This window comes from Tamandua tetradactyla, chromosome 5 (assembly GCF_023851605.1).
Source record: "Tamandua tetradactyla isolate mTamTet1 chromosome 5, mTamTet1.pri, whole genome shotgun sequence".
NCBI lineage: Eukaryota > Metazoa > Chordata > Mammalia > Pilosa > Myrmecophagidae > Tamandua > Tamandua tetradactyla.
The window spans coordinates 173,337,537-173,360,938 of NC_135331.1; positions in this window are offsets into that span (position 1 = coordinate 173,337,537).

Below are 23,402 nucleotides of genomic sequence, written 5' to 3' on the forward strand. Positions count from 1 at the left end.
CTAGAAATACTTTTAAAAAGCATCACAAGGACATGATGGTTTACCCTTTGCTTGAATATTTCTACTAACTAATTATGATATGAGAAAATCTACTTGGACAGGTCTAATTGTTAGAAAGTGCTTCCTTATTATAATTGAAATCTTGTCCTTAGTTGCATCTACTTATTTGTCCTACTCAGCATTGGTGTATATAATATCATTTCTCAATTGACCATGGAGACCAAATTTTTCCATCTCATCAGGTCTGCTCCCTTTATTTTTTCCATTTTCTTACCAGTGCCTGCCATTTTCTAGTCCCCTTCCCTTATATTTTTGGGTCTCCTTAAACAAATAAGTGAGATTTTGTATGTAGAGATTGAATTAGGCAAAATGATAAAGAGCTGTAGGGTTGAAATGAATACCTCTTAAGTAATAAATAATCTATCTTTCAGACCTGGGTGAACAGATAATCTAAATTATAAATATAATTAATCCAGTTTGGGGAAGGCCACCTTTTTATTAAATATATAATTCAGTGCTGTTAATTACATTCATGATTTATGCTTACATTTAATACATTTATTTTATATTAAAATATTAGATCTTTAAATGAAAGCAAAAATGTAGTTTACTTATTATTAATTTATTATCTCTTCTTGTATAGTTAATTCTAAATCTTTCCCAATTTCACTAAATTTTGTTTTCTTATTCTCTGCAGATGATCTTGCATCTTATATAGTTGGGCTGATTGAATCCATTCAACATGAAGACCCATTAGTCTTCTTCCTGCCTTGTGATGAGTCTTCATCTTAGAATAAATCCTTAATTCATTTTTTCCATCTGTCCCAACTCAGAGGAAGAATTCTCTCATCTCCTTTCCAAAACAAGTCCTCTGCTTTCTGCTCTTAATCTGAATTCCATTTGCCTGCAGAAGGGTCTTGCTCCCTTCAGTCCTTCCCCTTTCTCTCAAATCTCTTTGTTTTCCTGGCAGCCTATAAATATGGTCTCAACATTTCCATAAAAGAGGCAGCAAAATGGCAGAGTGTTAGATAGATAATGGATGATATTGATGAGTGATTGAATCAATCATATCCAAAGCACATCCTAATGTTAGACACTTCTTCAAGCATATTTTCTTTTAATTTTTTGAACATATTTATCACAGCTCCTTCAAAGTCCTCATTTGCTAAAGCCTACATCTAGATCATCTAGTGGTCAATTTCTACCAATTATTTTTTTCTTTCTTATGGCCACATTTCCCTGTTTCTTTACAGGTACAACAATTTGGGATACTGGATTTTGTGCATGACATACTGTAGAGATTCTGGACTCTGTTTTCTTCTGAGGATTGTTGATTCTATTCAAGAAAATAGTTAATTTACCAGCTACTCATCTTGGTGTCATGTAGGCTTGGTTTCATGCTTTGCTAGGATAGACTTGTAGAAAGTTCAAGGGCTTTCTCATGACCCACTAACTCAGCAAGACTTAACCTCAAAAGATTTTCTCCTCAGTGAATCTTATCACACCTAGTTTTAAGCATTATAGAGCAGAACATGGTCCTTACTCCCAAGGTATTCATTTCTGGTGTTGCACTAGATGTTCAGGGAAATAATAAGGTGTGGAGAAGCTCTTAACATGGCCAGGATGGAACACTAAAGTCCTTCAGCATTGCTGTTCCAAACTCAACCTCATAGTATTTCCTCACTGCTAAGCCTCAGAGAGTCTGCATGTGCAAATGACCCTCAGTCAAAGATCTCCACAGGACCTCCACAGGCACGTCTGGAGCCCCCCTCTGCAAACTCCTTCCTTTCTGCGAAAATCCAGCTACTAAGCTGTGCTGATTCTCAGTCTCCAGCCTATTCTCAGAAACACTGCCAAACTCTGCTTGGTCCAGTTCACTCTTCTGTGGATGGGAAAGAAGGGCAATTTGGGCACTCACCTCATGGAGACTTCCCTTCTCTCGGGGATTGTGGTCTTGTGCCTAGTTGGAGTCTGAAAACATTTATTTTGCTTAATTTTATGGTTGCTTATGGCTGTAAGGCTAGTTCAGTTCTAGCTACTCTGTCATAGACCAAAGCAGAATCCTTCACATTTCTTTCCACATTATTGAACTACCAGTTTTATCAACACCCTAATTCAGAGAGTTCACTTCTTGGGCTTCACAATCTACATCTGGGTAATCTCAATCAGACATTAGAATTCTACAATCCCTCTCTAAGAATGATTCCCCAAAAGAAGCACAAAGATATCACTTTTCTCCCAAACTGTAGGTTTAGTTATTTTTGCCTTCTGGGCATCTCCCCTGAATTTCCTTTTAGCAAAAAAATTTTAAAAATCAGTGTATTCTAAGATATCAATTTTTATTCCTTTAACCAAACTTCCCAGTTTTATCCAATATGTTCCAAAGTCTCATGTCATCTTTAACTTGCTTCCTAAGTCTCATGATATATTATCTGCAATTCTCTTATGACACAGTATTCTACTTTGTTGTCATTCATGTTTTTTTAGTGTATAGGCACCCTGAAGTCTGGGAATGTGCCTGAGTCACCTTCATGTCCTTTAGCACCAAATAATTCCCAGAATACACTTACTAAAAACATAAAATATGTTTATTGCATCAATAAGCATACAAATAATTACAATAATAGTAGCTACCATTGTTTCTTTTTGCTGAACAGTGTACTAACTCCTTTATGTAATGTGAATAAACTTTAAATTAACATACTCCCATAGATATTTTATGTTTATAATAAAGTAGAAACTGAAAGGAAAATGATTTCCATGACTGATAAGGGAGCACAAGAAAACCAGGTATCTCCTTGCTGAATGAAGCAGGGTTAGGGTTTTTATGGGGTAGGGTAGGAGTAGGCAAAATCTTTTTTTTTTTTGTAAAAGGTCAGAGAGTACATATTTTAGGTTTTGTGGCCATATGGCCACTGTTGAAACTAGTCAACTCTGCCACTGCCGCATGAAAGCAGTCACAGAAAATATGTAAATGAATGGATATGGCTGTGTTCCAATAAAACTTTATATATGGACAACGCAATTTGAATTGCATAGAATTTCCATGTGTCATTCAATACTATTCTTTTGATTATTTTTAAACATTCAAAAATGTAAAAACCATTTGTAGCCATGGGGTGTACAAAAAGTGATGGCAGGCCTTTGGCCAACAGGCTATAGCTTGTCAAATTCTGAAATAGGAAAAGTTGAGTACTTGCCCTTGTGGTTTGAGTTTAGGCATCAGTTTCAACTTTAATGGAAACTCAAATTGGTCATCCTTCCTGCTTTCATGACCCTTACCTGGGATCAGAAAAATGTTTCCTGAGAATATTTAGTGAGTAGTATTTTCTGAGAATTTTCACAGGGCCAGCGAGGTAGGTAGCCAGAAAAAAGAAGGGAGAGCAAAGGAAGAAAGCAAGGGGGGAAACTGGAGACCCTCCATTTTAATCCTTTTATAAAACCAAAGATAATAAAAATTAAGTAACTTTCTCAAGACTACACAGCTCAAAAGTGACAAAGTTGAGATGAGAACCTTAATCTTAATAGGTCCTCATTTCCTTAGCCAGCAATATCCCATATGCTATGCACATAGAATGCTCTGTATGTATTTATTGGTTGAATGAATGAATTAATTTAAATTTTGGTATGGTGAAGGCATACGAAGTCAGCATCATCTTAATGCTTTTAACTCACACTTTTATGCAAGACAATGGTACTCTTCTAAGCAGCTATTAAAGAGCAAACAACACTTTTTACACTAATACAAATTCCCTTAAGGTGAATTAACCCATGACCTGCCACTGCTAATTCTCCAAAAGATGTGAGTGTAAGATGTAAAAAACAACAACAACAACAACAAAAAAACCAAATAGATTTCTGTGAAAATGCACTACATTTTCAAGTTTCTTCTATAGCCCAAATTTCATAAAATATAGGACAATTTCTACAACTAAGAATAAAGACAAATGAGCACAAAAAGACCTATTTTCCAAGCACAAATATTTGTTCACTTTTTCCTACTTGAGTCACTTAGTTCACTTTTGACAAAAGAACTTGTTCTTTTCTATATCACTCTATTTACCTAAGGAAATAGAGAATTAGAATGATGTTCAGCATGGGGTTAGTTTAGATATTGTTGGAGGACATTATGATCCTTTGGCTGCATTAGGACAAATTTCCATTTAAAGAAGATACAAGATGAAGGGAATGGTACATTTGTCAAAGAATGAACTTCAGTGTGACCTCTTAGCTTCACCAGTTTGACTTCTCCTTACATCAAGGGAAAATCCATAGTCAGAGTGTTTCTGTTTGTTTGTTTTATGAGACCGAATGGAAAAGATGTAAGAACTCCAGAAGAGTCAAGCTTTTTAATTTGAAGTTTCAAGTATTTGCAGAATCACTTCCACCCTTAGTAAGAACAATGCATTGCAGGTTTTTTGTTTGTTTGTTTGTTTGTTTTTTAATTCTTTCTAAAAGTAGGGTGCCTGTGATGTGTTTCAACATCAATAGGGCATTTGACTACCAATGTTTCATTAGCAAACGGGACTAGAAGGAGGGAAAAATGAATTATGTTCCTTTTACTTCCTTACAAAAGGCAATACTATTGCTATTTACAATAGCAGTTATGCAAACAGTAGAATTATAACAACAAAACTGTGTTTGTATTAATGCAAATCATAGGTTTCTTTCCTTTCCTTTTTTGGTGTTACAATTTTATCATTTCTGTTTGCTGAAGTAACAGACATATTCCTAGGTTATGATGTCTGATGCACAAAACATTTCATAGGCATAAGGAAGTGGGAAGAGTTTCTGATAAGGGAATTCATTTGAAACAGTACCATGCTTGAGTTCACATGTGGAAATCTCACTGACTTCAAGAAAAGCCACATGCAGATATTATTCAAGTATGTTTTAACATGTATAGCTCCAGAGGTGTGTTCTTAAACCCCTCTGTTGCAAAAATGCTCTCATTAAACATTTCTTTGTCTAGGTTATAGTTGTAATTACAGAGAAATAAAAAAATGACTAAATATTTTACTCTGATGCTTTAAAATATATTTAAAAATTCCCCAAACACAGGACAGTCTTATCACTAAAGAGATAGCACTGTGGCTCTCACTTATTACCTTTGGTGAATGCCACCTGGGGATGAGCTTCTAGGGGTGGGTTAGAGTGAGACATAATAGATGATTAAACACAGTCATCCATGACTGACAGCTGCTTGCTGACATTCAGGTTAAGTAATGAGGGAGGTGACCTTTTCCCGATTTACTAGTGCTGCTGGAATACAATATATGAGAAACAGATTGGCTTTTACAAAGGGGATTTATTAAGTTACAAGTCTGCAATTCTAAGGCTATCAATATGTCCAAATTCAGGCATCAACCAGAGGATACCTTCACTGAAGAAAGGCCAATCATGTCTGGGTTTCTCTCTCACATGGAAAGTCACATGGTAATGATGTTGTTCCATGATGGTAACAATGATGGTTCTTTGCTCCCAGGTTTCATTGCTTTCAGCAACTGGTTCCAGTGACTTTCTGCCTGAGCTTCTGTCTGTCTCTAAGCATCTCCAAACATCTATCACTTTCATCTTTATGCTCTCAGTGTCGAGTCTGACTCTCTCTCCGTAAGTTCTTTTAAGGACTCTAGAAAACTAATTAAGACCCACTTGAATGGGCGTGGGTCACATCTCCATGGAAATAATCTGATCAAAAGGTCCCACCCACAATTGGGTAGGTCACATCTCCATGGAAACAACCTACTCAAAAGATCCCACCCACAATGCATCTGCACTCACAAGATTGGATTAAAAGAGCATGGCTTTTCTGTTGTACATCACAGTTTCAAACCTGCAGGGGACCCAGAAAGGGTAATACAGCAGGTTTACATGTGCTTTTCAATAATTCTTATGAGCTTTATATAGCTTCATAAATGAACACTGTGCTGTAATAAAAAATATGTCAAAATCAGTAGAAATCCTTGCTGTTCAATTCTTCTACTTCTTGAATTTGAATGTAGGCTTTTTAAATATTATTCTTTTTCTTGTCATTATTGCTAATTTCTCTGCCATAAGCATTGCATTTTTCTGTATAATTTTGTTTGCAGATTCAACAGCCTTTCAAGGCACAAGTCAAAGAGAAATTTTTCTTCCCAATAAAGAATAGATTAAAATGAATAAAATGCATATTGGGGTGCATTTAGCAATTTGGAAGGAACATCAAGGCTTTTAAAATTCATTTAAGAATATAATTTCAATACTCTTTTAAAATACAGTCAAATGTGGGACCATAAGCACTTATAATAAATCTCCAAGGTTTTAATTGTTGGTCAGCTATATTCAGATTCCTGTATTCCAGTTGCCACTAAAAGGCTGAAAGAAGGCTGATGGCAGAGAGGGTGGGAGAAAGCACACTGTAGAGGTAGGGAATAAATGGAGAGGAAGTGATAAGAGCCTCTCAATGAATTTACATTACAAAAGATGAAGACTAGGGAAACATACTTTTTCTCTGCATAAAATTTCATGCACACACAAATATCTCAAAGGATTCCTTTTGAAACCAGATGGAAATATGTTCTCCACTGCAAAGGACAGAATGCAACTAACAAGATCAGTTTATCAGTAATTCACCACTCAAGAAAAACTCTGAAGCTTAGTAAGGAATCAAGCATGGCAAGGAGAATAGCTTATATTTTCTTTCTATTTCTACTTTACTGCATCAATTTAATTCAGATAGATAGGCAGTACACTACAGGACTGTTAATCAACACCAGTCAAATTTTAATGGTGGGAAATAGTCTATCTCTTCAGTTAATAATTGACAAAGGAATCTTCAGCAAATTAAGTATGAAAATTCCAAGATTATTCCAAATTTATATTCTTTTAAAAGAAAAATCAGTACCTATATCACATTTAAATGTGAGTGCTTATGTATTTATCAGTATTGAAGTTATTAATATTCCTTTTCTGTCTGGCACAACTGAAAGCAAGAATGTCTATTCAATGATATTAAAATGTAAAAGTACTCCTTCAGGAAATACTCTAAAGTTATGCTAGTTCTAAACAAGGTACAAGAGAAATAAGGAGCAGCAAATTGTGCTAAGGGGTTGCACGATGGAAATACACTTTCAATTTTAACTATAACTTGTACTTCCTATTTAGGGACAAACAGGTGGACTGTGCTTTGTGTCTTATACAAGGTTCTAAATGTAGACTGGGCAGTGATGGAGTACAACGAAACTGTCTGAGATTTTTGATGCAATTGTAGTAAGATTTACATGATGAAAACACCAAACAGGGGTGTTCTCCATTCTGGACAGGTTTCACATGTTTATTAGCTCCTGATGGTTCATCTTGGAGGGATGAAGCAGAGTAGAACTATAAATTAGACATTTCTCCTGCAGCAGGGCAGTGGCCTGGTGGGAGGGGGTGGACTACTTTTCAGAAGTTAGGAGAGAGTTTGGACATGCTAGCTCCAGATTGCCCATTCATTCAACAACTATGTACTGAGAAAATACTATGAACTAGACACCGGGGCAGGTGGCAAGAATTCTATGGTGAATAAGACCTGGTCCCTGGTCTCAATAGCTTGGAGAATGACTAGGAAAGGATACTCAAAATACAGAAGGAAAGGCAGGCAATTACGATTCAGAATAATAAATGGGACCAAAGCAGAAGTGCATGGTACTAGAAAAGGGTATAGGAAGGGAACCCAAACCAGCCTGGGGGGCCTCCCAGAGAAGGGACATCTTAGTTGAGATCTGAAGGGGAAAAGGAGATTTCTAGGAATATAGATATGTGTGTATGTGTGTATGTATATGTTTGTGGGTTTGTGTGTGTGCATATGCACAGAGAGAAAGAGAAGGGTGTGGGTGGAGAGAGAGAGAGAAGAGAGAGAAAAGGTTGGGAAAAAATATTCCAGATAGAAGGAGAGAAAAGCCTAAAGAATGTGGGAAAAGGAAAGTTGTTCAGGGTGAATGGAGCCGGATGAGTAGCATGGAAAGATGAGGCAACACCAGCAAGGGTCAGCTTCAGATAGGCCTATTCAGGCCAGGCTAAGAATTCTACACTTGTTCCTAAGGGCAATGGGATGCTACCCTCCAGGATAGAGGTGATGCTATGAATCAACATTTGGCAGCCAGTGGGGGAATGCAAGATTTAACAGGGGCATGGTGAGTTAATCTTGAAATGGAGACTCCAGACAGCATTTAGAGCCATTCAACAATAAAGGTTAGAGCTCTGGCCACAGGCTGGGATTCAGGAGGTGGGCTCCCCTCAACCCGGTAGAGGGAAAAGGACCCTGGTCATGTAACTGGGAAGGGAAAATCAAGGCCAGGTGATGCAGTGGTAATAATCCATTGATTCAAGGGTGGAGAGAGGGAAAATTGGGGGCAGGAACTGAGGCATATTTGGATTCTAGTTTTCTCTTTCAGACCAGGAGGAGAGGTCCTGGGCCAAGGAAACTGAATCTTTTTTCTTTTCCTTTGAGACTGAATTTTTTTTATTAAAATATTATATGCACATGGACTCTTACTTAATACCATCCTATACATAATACCATAAATACAGGAAAATGTATAAGACTCTAAATCAGATTGAATATACCTGACTTCCATATGGCAAGTGGGTGAAGTTTATTTTCTTACAGTTATTTTTAAAAAAGTTCAAAAGCATGATTTTTTTTAAGGTAGTAAATACACTCCATTTCTTCTCTTTTGGATGAGCCTTCAGAGATATGATTTTAATTTAAATACTTTTGAAGATAATCTGACCTGCTTATTCACAATTCAGTATTAAAACGAAAGGAGTGCCTTCAATGTAAAGAGAGCCTTCAGGACTCATAAAAGCTCGTAAATAATCACACCTTGAGAAGTCTAATCCTCTTCAGGCTAACAATACAATCTCTAAGTGTGAGAGCTTCAAGACAAAGGGCTTTTGGTACACAGTGAGGCCATACATTTCTGCTCCTTTAAACAGAAATGGCTATGCCATTTCCTCAAATGGCATAGCCTAGCTTCATCTCAGCGGTCCCTCCCAATGGATCCTAGCATTTCACTCAGAAAACCCTTACCTGCATCTTTAATCGGTAGCAAAATTTACAAGAGAACCCAAGCCAGCAATAATATCCCCTTAAGTAAAATATCTGATTTGAAATGAGTTATAGTTTACAATGTATGCCAATGTAGTTCTAAAATGCTTGATCTAATTATTTTAATGACAGTCCTGTATAATGTAATTTTATCACGAATGTTTTAAAAGTTGTCCTGAAAGTAGCAATGAGTTCTTTTGAAAGGTCACAGAAGCTTTCTGGCCAGCTTTTAAAGAACTTGACACAATGAACTTCTTTTCTCCCTGGGGCAGTAGACTTCAGATTTCTTGCTTTCCATTTCTATTTTCCGATTTCCTTTGGCAACTTGGAAAACACTTCAGCATCACACTGATCTTAGGGATAGGGCAGGAGTGGCAAATCATACCTCGAGGAGAGAGTAAGCTTTTCATTTTGTCAGCAAGAGAAAGAAGAAGCAGAAATAACTGCTGCTATCCTCATTTTTTTTTTCCACCTTCCTTAGCCCAGGCCTGGTGTGAAGTCCCCAAGGGAACACGACAATATGTCTTAGCTTTTCTCAGTCTGGCAAGACCCCAATTCAGTGAAATACACGAATTGTTTGTGTTAGATATGCCCTCTGCTGTATTAGACCCTCTAAAAACAAGCATGACAATTAGCATCTTTGCTAAAGACATGGGAGATACCAGGAAATTACAAGTAAGAAGTATGTTTGAGGGGAAAAATAAGCACCTTCTACAAATAAACAACTATGAAGTGCTGATGAGTTTTGGCATCTGGATGAATTAAAATAAAATGGGAGTTTTGAATACTTCAAAGTTCTGAGTCAAAGCAGGAATTTAGATTTGCTAAGGAAAGGACTGTATATAAAAAAATCTCTATTTAAAAATGTTAGTTAACATATTCAGACTGTGTACGTTTGTATATATATTTACAAACATACACACACATACTTGATATTTTGAAACCCGTAAGTACTTCAGGCAGAGATATTAGATAAATAAACATTCTGTCTAAAATGAATTGCATACTGACGTAAAAAAAATCTCATCTTCTTGTTTATTTTGAAGGCTACCTTTCAAAAATGTAATATGCAGCCACTGGCATCTTTGAACTCACTGTTCCTTTTCAAACAGTCTCAGAGTTGAATTCTGAATTCTTGCCATATGCCAAGGTTTAGGCCATTAATATGTAAAAGAAGCTGGTATCTGGAGAATTGACTTTATAATTGGAGAACACCAAAATAAACCTAACACTTCTCAAACAATGCTACACCCCAGCATCCTGTTCTCCCAGGCTATTAGGCCATGTCCAATTTTCTCAGTCTCTCGGAGGACACAGCTGCCTCCATGTGCTTTAATTATGGTGACTTCTCCTCCCGCTGGAGAGCCTCTTCCTGTGGTTTGAAAGTTTGAATTATTCAAGCCCATATTAATATACCTCACTGAATGCTCTGGTCTTCTGAGGTATACCTGGAAAAGTTCTTTTTCCTCAGATTTGATTTTTCTTTTTCTCAATCTCTCTCTCTCTCTCAATCTTTCTTGCCCTCTCCCTCCTTCTTTACTCCTTTCCTCCCCTACCCTTCCTTGTTTTACTATCCTTTTTCTTTGCCTTTTCCTCCATTATGTAAGGCAAGACCCAATAAACACTTAGCACAGAACAACTCATAGAATTTGGTATAGCTAATCTTTATAGACTGTTTATGTTATCATATACAAAATGATTTCCTAACTAAAAGTTTTTCAATTATAAAGCTTTTCTTCCTAAAACCTTTTTGCCATGAGTGATGTGATTTATATACTTTGGGAGCCAGAGTTCCAGTATAGAGAGCTTTTAAATATATTTCTCCCAAATCCAAGCTATAAATTTGGCTTTAGTCCTAAATTGGAATCAATAGGAGAATGCGCAATCTTTCCTGTAAAGCCACAAACAGTTTAAAAAAAAAAAAGTATATATGAATGCTGTTTCAATACCAAATGCCAGTTTTCAGGTTAATTTATTTTTTAGGTATTTGTTTAAAATACCAATCTTAGCTTTTCTTCATTCTAATTTTCAAGCTGCCTTTGAATGTCATTGTGACTTCTTAATAAACAAAATCAGTACTGAGATAATATGTGGTATCATGGGATTAAGAGCAACCGGTTTCATGCTTGGTTTGTCATCTACCACCTGTATGGCCTCCTATGTTACTCCATAAAGTAGGAGAATCAATACAAACAAAAGAGAGAGACTATAAAAACCAGACAGGATTCCATTCAGCAAAGTTTCTGGAACAGAACAGAGTGGACACACATATTAAGACATTGTTCCTATTATTATTTTTTCATGTATAATTTTTTCCTATAAGACTCTTTATACTCCAATTTGCTCAGTTAAATGAAGATTCTTTGGAAGCCTCTTCCCTGATTCCTTGCTTACAAAAAGGAGTTATGAATTTACAATGCAGACACTGAGATTTTCTTCCTTTCCTATACAGTGAATCTGTTATTCTAGGAGGAGAAAAGGCAAAGAAGAAAAACATATTCAATGAAATTTCCTAAGGAGATGTGAAAGTCCTTTGAGCAATGCACAAGAGCATTTGCAAAAGTTATTACCCGTGCTGAGACATGCTATTAGAAACTGGTTCGGTGTATTAAAATGAAAAAAAAAAGATATATCTCCAAAAGGAACTCCAGATCTTTTCCAGAGGCAGGTAGTACAATCAGGTGGAAAGCACAGATAGAACTTATTCAAAATAACACTACATGTATCTCTGGGATTTAAAAAGTAGATGGAGGACTCACCCAACCTTACAAGTTGGAGGATGCTTCCATTGCTGCTAAGGTCTAATAATTGGATGCTAATTGTATGTCTACTTCATTATTGACTGAGAATCTCATCTTAAACATTTAACATCAAGGAGAAAAAACCAAAAAAGCTGACTCTAAACCTTCTTTAATGATAATGATAAAATGCTTCTGTGTTTATAGTCCATTACTTAGAAAACACTTGCCCTACCTAGTAGGATAAAGTTTAAACTCACGAAAGTATTTTAAAGCTTAATAGCAAATCTATATTGCGTCCATTTTTCACATTAAAAATGTATCCTTCATTGACCAACTCATTCACAGTGTACTGATCTGAAGGCTTTAAGCCATGCTGAGCCATTATTTTATAAAGGGTGTATTTTTGGTGCTAATTGGAGAGTTGTTACAATCATCTATTTTTAAAGTTTTCTTTTCTTTAAGTGTGTCATTTTTTGTGGTGAGAAACCAGCTGTGAAATATTTCATTCCCAAGTAACTGTTCTGAGAACTGAGAAGCTAGTGTGTGAGCCAAGATGTCTAGTCAGTCATAATTTGGCACCAGAGAACTCTCTACCCAATCCCTGCTGTACATCTCCTCATCATAACCCAAGAGGAACCGAATCTTCCACTTCTTAAAAGTTTAGGTCTATGACCTTAGTACCCAGAGGAAAGAAAAGTTTAAAAGCTCCTCTAATACCAGTGTAACAAGTCTTTATAATGCTTTCCATAGGTTGGAAAGTAAAATTACAATATAAGAGTTTATAGCTAAAATAAAATTTTTTTCCTGAGGTAAGAAGTAAATCTTCAAGGGGATTTCTGATACATACATACATACATACATACATGATACATATGTGTGAGTGTGTGTGTATATAGAACAGTAGATTTGAGGGGAAAAAATGACAAAATTTAATAAACTCTGGGGGAAAAAGAAAAAATCCATAAAACTCAAATCCAAATTGGTCTGCAGCGCAAGTTAATCTATGCACACCATTATATGATCCATACTTTAAAGTGCTAGAATATTCCATTTGCATGCCATTTTCTTATAAATGCTGCTCTTACAAAATAAAATAGATTGACTGGTAAAGATTAAATGATGATTATTAGCTAAGTATATCATATTTTTCAGTTTTTATTAAACTGAAAAGGAAATAGGACTTTGGCACACCGACGTTTATAGTGGCATTATTCACGATTACCAAGAGATGGAAACAGCCAAATGACCATCTGTGGTAATATACATACCATGGAATATTACGCAGCTGTGAGACAGAATAAATCTATGACACGTGCAACAACATGGATGAAACTTGAGGACATTATGCTGAGTGAAATTAACCAGAAACAAAAGGTCAAATACTGTACGGTCCCACTGATATGAACTAGCAATAGTGAGAAAACTTTGAGAGCTCAAGTTGAGAACACAGGTTATCTGAAGATAGAAAGAGGGTAGAGATTGGGCAATTGATACTGAAGGAGTACCAAAAGTTCAACAGGATGGATTGTGAAGATCAGAAATGGATAGCACAAGACTATCTGCTGGTAGCACAATATCGTACACTGAACAAAGCTGAATGTGAGTATGGTTGAAAGAGGAAGGCTAGGGGCATGTATGACACCAGAAGGAAAGATAAAGGATAAAAACTGGGACTGTATAACTAGTGAAACATAGAGTGGACAATGATAGTGATTAAATGTACAAATATAAAAACGTTTTTGCATGAGGGAGAACAAATGAATATCAGCATTCCAAGGGGATGAAAATGAGATGATATATGGGAAAATAAAATCAATGAAATTAGAGTTTAAAGTTATCAGTAAAATTATAATATGCTTCCATTAATTGTAACAAAGGAAACATACCAAAGCTAAATATCAATAAGAGAGATTTAAGGGAGGGGTATGGGATTCTTGGTGGTGGTGTTGCTTCTCCTTTTATTTTTATTTTTGTTCTTCATTTTTATCTTCTCCTTTCTTTGTGGAAGAAATGGAAATGTCTTCATATGGGTGGTGAATGCAAAACTATGTGATTATACTGGAAGTCACTGATGTTTACTTAGAAGGGGTTTACGGTATGTGAATAAAGCTACTTAAAAATTAAACAGAAAAATAGAAGTGGTGGAGAAAATGTGGCAAGGGAGATGTATCTATTCACTGTTTATTAGGGAAGTAGAATGTGCAGCCCCTTGGGAAGGCAGTGTGGCAGTTCCACAGGAGGCTAAGTGCAGGGGTGCCATATAATCCTGCAACCCCATTATTAGGTATATACTTGGAAGAACTGAGAGCAGGGACATGAATGGACATTTGCACCCTGGTGTTTATGGTAGCAGCATTAACAATTTGCCACGGATGGAGGTGGACTAAGGTACATTAATTGATGAACTGGAGGGGGGAACTGTGGTATATACAACAATGGAATATTGAGCAGCTGCAAGAAGGAATGAAGTTGTGAGGAATGCAATTAGGTGAATGAACCTTGAGAACATAATGTTGAGTGAAATAAGTCAGAAATGAAAAGACAAATATTGTAAGGTCTCACTAATTTGTGTAAACTCCGAGAACTGAATTTCAGAGCATAGGTTTTTGGACAATAGAACATGGGCATAGATTGGGCAATCAATGATTAAGGATACAGGGTGTTCTATAAGGTTTACTGTAAAAGTTCCTAGATTGTAAACTCTTACATCTTTCACATCTATTCCTGAGTCTTAAATGTTATTTCTAAATTCTCAGAGGCTGAACTCTTTGTGTATAATCTGGTCATTCCTTGGAACTTTGGATATCTGTGTGACATCTTAACTCATTGAGTTCAGCAGTTCTGAAAGTCAGTATTATCATACAGTAACTGTTAAAAAAGCTGAAAATGAGATCAGACTTCTGTTGGAGATATGAACAAAACTGGTCTGATTAGGACCAAGGTAAATCAGAATACAGGATAAAGGATGATATTGTCTATATTTTAAAACATTAACTTCTGTGTGAGATCAAAGGAAAAGATGTTTATTAGGTATAAAATTATATTTTCTGTAGCATACTATTTAATTTAACCTGTATGGTCAGTTTATTCAAACAATATAATTACATGGACCCTTGACTAGGGAATACGATATTATTTTGTACAGATTAATGTAATATCCCAATATATCCCAGAGTAATTTGGGCAGAAAATAAAACAGTATTTGCAAGTTCCCCTTGAGGAATGGGGGGAAAATGTGGAAATCTCAAACTTCCCCATTTGTGGAATTCCTGATATTCTCTCAAGCATTAGGGACTACCAACTTAATAAGCCAAGCCCTTGATCTTGGCCCTTATGAAACTTATTCCTGTAAAGGAGAAGTTAAGACTACTTACAATTATGTCTAAGAGTCACCCACAGATAACTTCTTTGGTTGCTTACATGTGGCCGCTCTCTCTAAGCCAACGTGCCAGTTTGAAAGTATTCTGTACCCCAGAAAAGCCATGTTTTCATCCTGATTCAATCTTGTGGGGGCAGCCATTTCTTTTAAAACCTGATTCAACACTGTAGGCAGAAACTTTTGATTAGATTATCTCCATGGAGATGTGGCAAACCCCAATGTGGATGTGACCTTTTGATTAGATGGAGATGTGATTCCACCCATTCCAGGTGGGTGTTGATTAGTTTACTGGCATCCTTTAAAAGAGGAAACATTTAGAGAGAGCTCAGAGCCTAGAGAAATGACAGAGTTGACAGAAACTTCCCAGCAGAGTGGGCACAGATTCCAACACTTAGAGAACAGAGGAGATGTTTGGAGCCCAGCAAATTTCACCATGAGATGGTAAACAAACCAGAACCTGGAGAGAGCCAAGGGAAGCCAAGAGATGAAAGCCAGCCCTGGAGAAGCAAAGTGAGGGACTCCCAGAGGAACAGAGGCTGAAAACAATGGAGCCCAGGAGCAAGGGACCAGCAGATGCCAGCCATGTGACTACCCAGCTGACAGATGTGTTACTGATGCACTGGCTTTCTTTGAATCAAGGTAGCTTTCCCTGCATGCCTTAGTTTGGACATTTTTATAGGCTTAGAACTGTAAACTTGTAACTTGTTAAATTCCCTTTCTAAAAGCTGTTCCAATTCTGGTATATTGCATTCTGGCAGCTTTTACAAACAAAAACAGCCAACTTAGCAAATAAACTCACTGTCCTCTACCATCCCCTCCCCACTACTTTGGACATGACTCCCAGGGATGAACCTGGTTCTTTTTGACCAAAAGGGGGAAGAGAAATGAAAAATGAAACCAAATAAAGTTTCAGTGGTTAAGAGATTTCAAACAGAGTCAACAGGTCATTCTTGAGGTTATTCTTATGCATTATATATTTCTTTTTTAATTTCTAGTGTATTAGAATAGCTAGACAGAAATACCTGAAACTGTTGAATCCAGTAGCATTCATTCTTGAAGATGACTTTATAACTATATAGCTTTTACATCATGACTGTGTGATTATGAAAACCTTGTGATTGATACTCCCTTTATCCAGTGCATGGAAAGATGAGTAAGAACATAAAGACAAAAAAATTAATAAAAGGGGGGATAAGGGGTATGGGATGTTTTATGTGCTCTTATTTATTTTTCTTTTCTTTTTATTCTCATTTTTTGGAGGGAGTGATAAAAGGATTCTAAAATTGATTTCGTTGATGATTGCACAACTATATGACAATACTGTGAGCCACTGATTGTATACTTTGGATGATTATATGGTATATGAATATATCGCCATAAAATTGCATAATTAAAAAATACGCATGTTTTTATTCTACCAGAAGAAATCTGTTTTTTCCCCATTAAATTGATAACAGAATTGTTAATTTCTATTCCTCTATTTTATGAACTAACCTTGAATTAACAGTGACATTTTAAACTCTTTTCCCTGAAGCATACAATTTTGCTTTTCACATTTTATTGTGGTTGACTTCAAATGAGAAAGTATAAGTAATTAATTTCAGAAAGAATTCTAAAATGTTGTAACAAAGGAAAAGAGAAGTCTGCCTCAACATTTATTACAAAAAATGTTTTCAGAAGGAAAAAACTACATTTCTTGTCTGCTCATCTTACTTTTATAAAGGTCTCAGTAACTTAGTGATATTCCAATTTTAATGCACTGAAAAGAATGATTAAAATAAAATACAGACTAGAGCAATATAGAATAGTTTCTGTTTAGAAGATGTTAAAGACAACTGGAGTTGTGTTAAAGGTTTCCTGTTTAGAGTATTAGCCTATTTTTGTTTTGTTTTTAGAATGGCATATTTATCCTTTATCAGTATGTACTTTAGACAAGTTAGAAAATTTTTAAAAGTAAAAATCATTTTAAGCCTATCCACTCCCCAGAAATAAGTACTATTAAAATTATACATTAATATTAATAATAATAATGTAATTTTAACATTAAGCACTTTGTATCAGTCTCTCTTCTAAATTCTCTCTCTATATATATTTATCATGAATGTGTAAAACCCTAGGGTACTCTTAATTATCTCTATTTTACAAATGAAGACATTAAACACAGAGATGTTTAGAAATTTGCTGAAGCTCAAAGGTCACATCTTTAGTAAGTGGAAAGGCTGGGATTTGAAATTGGGTCCACTGAACTATACCACAAAATGATCACAGTTGTGAGCACCTAAGTCCTTCCCCTGTTTGTATAGCACAAAAGGGGGGTTATAATTTCTATGTTGTTTTAGTACCTGTTTTCCCCATGTAATATACTATGAACTGCTCATATCACACTAACAATGGTACTTCTCAAATCACTCAATATTCTTCTACTACACCACCTGGAAGAAAAAAAAAAAGCATTTGACAAGTAAAAAAATCTTGTAGGATGGCTGTTTCTAGTCTGGTATGATTTTAAAAGTCTGAACAAAGAACATCTATTTTCTGAAATGTATTCAAATCAAGAAAGCCTTGCCCTCTTTGGGCAAACAGAAACTACCATAGCAGAACTGACCAATGATCTGATCAGTCCAATATCCTGTTTCTGAAAATGTCCAATGCTGGCTATTTTAGCAGAAGACATAAAAAACCCCATAAAGTACCTAATTGTGTGATACACTACAGTAAGATGAAATTTCCCCTTTGTCCAGTTTTCTCATCTCCTATCTAAAAGCTTTAGAGGGAATAGCCCTTGAAATTTTATCCTGCTGAAACTAGTAATGTGTGAAGCTGTTATTTTAACACACATATATATATATACATCCACATGCACTATAAACGTGAACAGATTGAGATTTGTTCCTGGGTACCTTAAGAAAGGAATTTTTATAGATGGTGCTATAAATGCATAGGATGTAGAATACACACACATAAGAACCCATTAGAATCATAAGAATATATTTGCTAAGTAATGTGAAATCAACAGGTCAATAGCATTTAATAAAGTAATCCTTTCCTCCATTAACAGTGTACTGTAAAATACACTCTTTAGGAGAGGCAACCAAAAGGCAATTATTGAATGGCAAAATACTGGGTGTGTTTCTTCACATTGCAAATGAGAAAATCAATGCCTTGCTACATTTTATTGTTTCATACATACTGAAAGTTCCATCAACCACTGATGCTATATTACATTTGGAATTTAATGTAGTTCTAAATATATCACTACGTATATTGCCATGGTAGCAGGAGACACCGACATTTACAAAGAGGACTTCTTTTCTGAAATCTTGCCTTTTCCTAATGAGAAAGGACTAAGAGATGGCAGTTTTCACTTTCTGCCTCTTGAAACACTTGGACTTGGAGCCCTGAACTGTCATGTCAGTCTAACTATCTTGCTGAAGAGACCATGAAAAGAGGCCCTGACACCACATGGAGAAGAAGAGAGCAGCTGTGTTCAGTCTTGCAGCTTCTTTAAGAAACTATACCAGAGGCTGTGGAAGGCAACATAGACATAAGTTAAGTTTTGCCATCAAGGTATTTACAGTAGAGTTGGGGAATAAGACATAAACACATTTTATCTCAATAAGATATAAAAGATCATTGCAAAAATGGAGAAAAATTGGCATGAAGAAGGGGTGAAAAGTCCACCACTTAAATGCGGGCTATGCTTGGTGACCTGCTTTCAAAGCATACAGTATAGAAAGGAGGGAAGAAGGAACTTTACAGCAGAGAAAACTGGAAAAGACTATCTTGGACAAGTGGCCAAGGTTAACCTCATTAGTCAAAGTCCCGTTAGCAGTATGTATTCTCTGACACTCCATGTCAGAGAAATTGTCACAGCCATGAGGTGCCTAAGGAGACATGAAACGTAATGTGGTATACTAGATGGGATCCTGGAGCCAAGAAAGGAAATCAGGTAAAAACTGTGGAAATATGAATAAAGTATGGACTTCAGTTAATAATAACATATCAGCATTGCTTCATTGACTGTGATAATGGGCCATACTAAAGCAAGATGCTAATAATAGAGGAAACTGAGTGGTATATATAGGAACTCTCTACACTGATATTTGCAACTTTTCTGAAAATATATAACTAATCTAAAATGAAACACAAAGAAAAAACACTAGTGATCAAACTGTATATCTGCACACACGCATGATTATATCTTTAGAATAAATTCATGCAGGTATAATTTCTAGATCAAAGTTTATGTGCTCTTTTACCAGGTCACACTGAGCCAGCCATACACAGATGAACAAATCATGAGTCTTTTTCTCAAGGTGTATATAGTATAGTACAGGTAATATATTACTGAACTTAAATAGCTACAATGCAATGCACAGACATATACATGCATATGTATAGAGATACAGGTATATGGATATACACACATAGATATAACACAAGGCCCAAGAGCTTTGTGAGTTAAAAAGTGAATCTTTGGACAGATTGAAAAGGTTTTATGGAGAAGAAAGTATGTACACTCTCTCTATTCAGACTATTTTTCAGAATCTCTCACCTGCTGTCCCTTGTTGCCAACCCCCAAAATGGCCAGAAGGTAAGATGTAGTCTGTACCTCGGGATTTGAATAAAATCAATCAGTCTTACAGTGATAGAGACCATTGTCCCCTAATTTTGAGACTTTTCCTATCTAACCAACTACTAAACCATCATCACTACTCCCCACAATAGCACAGACCCTTGGCTCTTCTAGAACACAGGCAGTACTTTATGAACTTTCTGCTCCAAATGCCTCACACAGTTTCTGAGATAGAGAATATGCTTAATACATACTTATTCGTACCATGTCTGACACATGGTAGGTCCTTGATAAACATTACGGACAGATTATTTGGATGGGTGAATTAATATATTTAACACTGACTGATTTTCCCTACTTAATGTTATCCTATGAGTTTCGGTCTAGAATATACAGACATAAAATTCTATTTCATGGGTAGTATTGAAACACAGCATAGTAACTTTTATACTTAAAACGTACTCCTGAAAGACAATTCAGTCACCAGTTTAAAAAAACTAAATAGCACAATTCGATACTGATCAGTATTATTTATCAATTCTTTTTTGGGGAGGAAAAAAAAAAGGATGCTGTAATGGCTTCCAATTTAGCAAAGTTTGCTGAATAAGTCCAAGAAATAGGAAAATATTTTATGTTCTACAAGAACTAATGACTCTGGATTATGACTTTAAGTATGCAGATGTATAACATTTATAAATATCCATCAATTTTCTGTCTCCTTTTTTGTAAGTGGCCCCAGATGGTATGTAAGCACTTAACAGAGTTAATTCATCTAACACTCTCCCTTCCTTCCCTCACTGGTTCCCACCTCAGGTGGGTTACAGAGAAACCATTCCAGGAGGCCGGTTTCCTTATAAATCTGCAGATGATGAAACCTTGAGTCAATCATCATCCGTGTTTCCATTTCATCTCATCAGCTGCGGGACCTTAATACTTGCTATGTATTTCTGCCTCGGGGGAACTGTGAAGAGACATAAATCTCATAACTCACTAAATCCCTTACAGAAACTACAAGTATTTATTTTGTACTTCATAGTAATCACCTAAATGGTCGAGAGAATTGAAACCAGAAAAGTTGAACAAGATATACTTTAAATTTTCCAAGCTCTTTTCATATGAACTTTAAAATCAAATTGAACATTTTACGTTCAAGTACCTCTGTTGACTATAGTTCTTAAGGAAATACAACATGTCCAGTGGGTGATATCATATGAGTGCTGAAAAAAACAAAAGTGATAAATGTCTTTTATAATAATAATTATATAAGCTCTGGGGAGCAAAATAGTCTACACCAACTTATTATATAAGAAATCTTTGTCCTTGTCACTGAAATGCAGCACAATTATTAAAGACATTTTTCTATAAGTTTCATACTTGTGTACTATGTCAAAATGATTAAGTAAATATGGAGATATTAAATTACAAGGCTTCTTTTCTTTGTGGAGGGGGGGTGTTCCATGGTCATTTTATTTTTAGACCATAATTAACATGCCAAATGCAGTGTTTTGAAAGACATACTAAACACAGAAAGAATCAGCTTCTAAGTGTGAAGGGCAATGGTTACTGGTCTCATCGTGTAGGCTGAGGAAGACAAAGGATCACTCTATTGCTTTTTTTTTTTTGGTGCTTCAGAATAATCAGTAGTGAATTAGGTTTAAAGGGAGGATTCAGAGCTTCTTGAAAGACATCATGGTAAAAATATTAACTGGATAAAGTCCCATTCTGGAATTTCCTCTATATTGTGCCCTTCTAATTAAGATCACAGAGGAGATCACACAGAAAGAAGTAAAACCAAAAGGGATTTTATTTTCTTCAAGGCGGTGCAATTCAGTCTCCTGTTCCTCGCCCATCCTGTCCTGGGAGAATTCACACTACTATGAACAAGTTTCGTCCAAAGTGATTTGGATACCAGATGGTACAGCAGAGTAGATGCTAAATCTTTCTTTCGAAACACAGGCTCACTGGGAATGCATTTTTTATTTCTAAAATCACGACAATAATGACTAGGTGTCACTTTTGTTGATACTATCACATCCACCTCAGGAAAAAAAAGCAAAACGCAACAGATTGTCTTACATACCAGAGTTGCATGACTCATTCTTTTCTAACAGCAAGCCATTAGCCCTTATGGGGGGAATCTGTAAGAACTGGTTGTAAATAATCCTTATTTTCAAAACCCTTCCCACTTTTCGTCCCATGGTGCGGTCAAAGGGCAAGCAGAAACTTGGGGCTGGGGACTTAGTGCCTTATTGTGAGGACCTGGAGCCGCTCAGCCTTTTTCTAGGCATTACTCTTGCTGTTGAGGGCAGGGCTGACCCATCTCCCTTTTCTCTGGAGATTAAAGAAGTCTCTGCATAGCTGGGTTCGGTCCCATCTGCTCTACCGCATAGTTCCCGCGGCACTACGAGCTGGTGAATGCAAAATTCCAGAGACCTTCTTTGGGAACATGCAGCAGGGTGATTAAAGCAGGTGCACAACTGTATGCATTTCATGTGAGGGAGCCACACAACCTCAGAAGAGAGCTTTTGTTTTGCATCCCTGCTACCAATGAGGTAGCAGCCCATCTACGAATGTAAAGGGTAATCGCATTAAGTGTTTATGCAGCTGAAAGTTATCAGTGAATGTAGTGGACAGATCGGGGAGGAAAATCAAGTTAATCATTCATGTGACAGATACTTATGAGCCCTGCTGTTCAGCAGGCACTGAGCCTCAGGTCATAGAGTCCCATTTCCCCATTTGGTGGAGTGCTGGTCTGAAGATATAGGCAGTGCCGGTGATATGGTAGATACTGAGTTCTGCAAGGCATGCAGCAAGCCCTTTGTAATGTCCTTGTGGACAGGATAAAGAAAGGTGGGCTGCCTGCTTGGAGATTGATTGAAATGTCTGATTAACTGATGGTTTCACCAGGAACGAGATCCATAATGCTAGCCCTCAGGGTTCTGAGTTCAGCTCTTCCTTATTCAACATTTGTTATCAGTGACATAAATGAAGACACAAAGAGCCCCTTGATCAGCTTAGTGTAAAGCTCTTGAGAATTTGGATCTCAAATTCTGTTTTGCCATTTACAAGCCCTACATTTAAATTCTTCAGGCTTCTGTTTTCTCACATGCAAAAGGAGAATAACATTACATAGTTACATTGTAACTTATAATGTAAAGCTGTAAATTACATAAACTTACATTACATAGTTAACTTTTAGGACCAAAGGAGAAAATGAATGTTAGCATTGAGCAAAAGGCCTAGGACCCTACATTAGGTTCCGAGAAACAAATCTGCATAGTAATAGACAGGAAGTCAACTAATATGATTTATAGAAAGATTAAGATTTTAAAAGATCCAGAGAGACTGGAGCAATGAATAAAACACACAAAGGTAACAGATAAAGTGGTTGTTTCGTTGTTTGCCCCTTTTTTCTTGCATATCAGCATATTCCTGGCATCTATCATAAAGCCTGGTAGAGAGCAGATATACAAATGTTCACTGAATGAATGAATGAGTGAATGAATGAATGTTAAGATCTAAATTGTGGTGTAAAAGTCATTTTCATAACTTCTGGGGTTGCACCTAGAAGAAGACACAGCCCCTTCTCCAAGCTGTCATAGTTTGGAAGGAAGTAAGACAGGTAAAGGAACACTC